The sequence below is a fragment of the Lissotriton helveticus genome, chromosome 8 (assembly GCF_964261635.1).
Source record: "Lissotriton helveticus chromosome 8, aLisHel1.1, whole genome shotgun sequence".
Taxonomy (NCBI): Eukaryota; Metazoa; Chordata; class Amphibia; order Caudata; family Salamandridae; genus Lissotriton; species Lissotriton helveticus.
In genome coordinates, this window is record NC_136069.1 from 1,343,691,235 (window position 1) to 1,343,694,117 (window position 2,883).

A 2,883-nucleotide genomic window follows, 5' to 3' on the forward strand; every position below is an offset into this window, starting at 1 on the left:
TTTCACTTAGTCTTGGTCCAGCAGTCAGGTGACCTAGCGCCTTCCTTTAGGAAGCTGGCTCTTTATATAGTATATCATAAAGAGATATACTGTGAAAAGAGTCGAGGTATTCATTTATGAGTGGACAGGGGCTTGCTCTAGCATTCCCAAGGTGGTCTTCTAGGGGCTAATGTGGTTGAGCACCCTTATGCTTATCAGAGAGGAGTGTTAGATATATGCAAATAAAATCAATGATCGGTTTGTTAATCACAACTACTCGCCCGTAAGGGTCTCAAGGCGATAGGGGGGTGGGGGGGGGGATGGGGTTGACGAGTTCGTGTGTGATGGACTTTCTGTGTTTGAGGGGGATCCATTTGAAGATCTTGCGTAGTAGGTGGAGGCTGTGGAAGCAGGAGGATGCGACGGAGTTGATCTGGCGGTCCATTGTGAGTTCAGAGTCCAGGATGATTCCGAGGTTGCGTGCATGGTCCGTGGGGGTGTGCGGGCCTCAGGGCGGGGGGGCCGCCAGGTGTCATTCCAGGCATCAGGGTTTGAGCCTATGATGAGTACTTCTGTTTTGTTTGTGTTGAGGTGTAGGCAGCTGCTCTTCATCCATTTGGCGACCGCTTCCATGCCTTCTTGAAAGTTGTGTTTGGCTGCGTTCGGTTCGTTGGATAGGGAGAGGATGAGTTGGATGTTGTCTGCATATGAAACAATGTTGAGTCCGTGGGTTCTGACGATGGGGGTGAGCGGAGCCATGTAGATGTTGAACAACTTGGGGCTGGCGGAGGATCCTTGGGGGACTCTACAGGTGGTCAGTGTGGGGTCTGAGAGGAATGGAGGGAGTCTGACCAACTGCATTCTGCAGGAGAGGAATGAGCGGATCCAGTCGAGGGCCTTGTCCCGGATCCCTGCGTCATGAAGTCTTCGTGTTAGGTTGCGGTGAGAGACTGTCAAAGGCCGCTGAAAGGTCGAGGATGAGGGCTACTGTCTCTCATCTGTCCAGGAGGGAACAGGTGCCGTCTGTTGCGGCGAGGAGAGCGGTTCCATGCTGTGGTTCTTTCTAAAGTAGGATTTGGAGGAGTCAAGGATGTTGTGCTCTTTGATAAAGGTTTCTGTTGATAGCTTTCTAGATGACTTTCGCTGGTAACGGGAGCAGGGAGATGGGTCTGTAGTTTTTGAGGTCGGTGGGGTCCGCTAAGGGCTTCTTCAGAAGGGGGTTGATCTCAGCGTGCTTCCAGTCGTAAGGGAAGGCAGCTGTTTGTGAGGGAGTGGTTGATAGTGTGACGAAGCATGGGGGGTATGGTGTTGGTGGCTCTGTTGAAGATGTGGTGGGGGCAGGGGTCCTTGGGGGCCCCGGAGGGTGTTGACTTCATCGTCTTCAGTGGTGAGGGTGTCCATCTTTCGATCGTTGGCTTCAAGGTGTCGGGGTGGTTGGTGAGGGTTCTGTGTGTTGGCTGTCTTATCTGAAGTTGTCGTAGATGTTCTTGATTTTGTGGTGGAAGAAGGTGTTGAGTTTGTCCCAGAGGCCTTGTGCGGTAGGGATGTATGTGGACTCGCAGATGGGTTGAGTGAACTCCTTGATGATGCCAAAGAGTTCTTTGCTGTTGTGAACGTGTGTGGAGATTCTGTTTTTGATCGCTTTCTTTCTTTTAATTCTGATGAATTGGTGGTGGGCGTTGGTGGTGGCTCTGAAGTTGTTGCGGGCTTCTGTAGATTTGGTGTTCCTCCAGGCCTTTTCGAGGCGGCGGCATGTGCGTCTGGACTCTCAGAGTTCGGTGGTGAACCAGCTGGCTCTCTTGGCGTGTGTTGTTGTTCTTCTTGAGGGGGGCTATGGTGTTGGCGCAGTCGGAAATCCATCTTTGCAAGGTTTGGGCTGCCGTGTTGGGGTCATCATTTCTGCGATGGTTGGAGTGGAGTTGCCGAGTGAGGTGGTGAGCTGGTTGTCGGTGATTTTAGTCCAATTTCTGCGTGGAAACAGGTGCTGGTTTCTGTGGATGGTGGGTGGTCTGAAGGTGAAATGGATGCAGCGATGGTCTGTCCACGGGAGTTCGGTGTTGTGGCGGAAAGTGATAGTTTCCTGCAGAGTGCATAGGCTCGGTCACAATTTGGAGGAGTCCTATTTTTTGGAGGTTGTCCAGGAGGAATGTGGTGTTGGGGGTCTTGTTCGTTGTCGAGATGGAATTTGAGGTCTCCCAGCAAGGTGTAGTCGGTGGACACTATGGCCTGTAGGGCGATGATGTCCATGATGGAGTCGGCTAATGGTCCGCAGGGTCCGGTAGATGAGGGTTACCCAGAGGGTGGTGGTAGGGCTGGCCTGTATCTTGAAGTGTAGGTGTTCCATCAGGTCTGTGGGCTCGCAGAAAGTATGCTCAGTTGGAGGATGGAATTGTGGACGATGTCAATGACCCCCCCCCAGGGCGGTCCTTCTGGGAGATCTTATATCCTTGGGGGATGGCGATGGCAGGTCCCGAGGTGGTGTTTGTCTAGGTTTCATTGAATAATGCGACGTCCGGGGTGGTGCTGTCAAGGAGGTCCCAGATTTCTCTGCCGTGTTTGTAGAGGGATCGGACAGAGGATGCATTGCGGGGTCTTTTGTGCGGTTGCATTGTTGCGGGCGGGTTGGGCTGGCTCCATGGTCTTGGCGGTGCTGCAGAAGAAGCGGCAGCGGAGCGGTGACAGCTGCAGGGTCCATGGGTGTTGGCTGGTGAAGCTAGCTTGCAGTTGTTGTTGCGACCTGGATTGAGTGCGTAGAGAGCAGCTGGGTTGTAGCGTTGGTGGTTCAGAGACCCAGGGTTCCTGGCGCTGGTCGCGGTTGGGCGCAGACGAGCTTGCCTTGGTGCGTGCGGCCGCCATTAAGTAGGGAGCGGGGAGGGCTGGGAGTTGGGAACAGGAAAGGGAAAC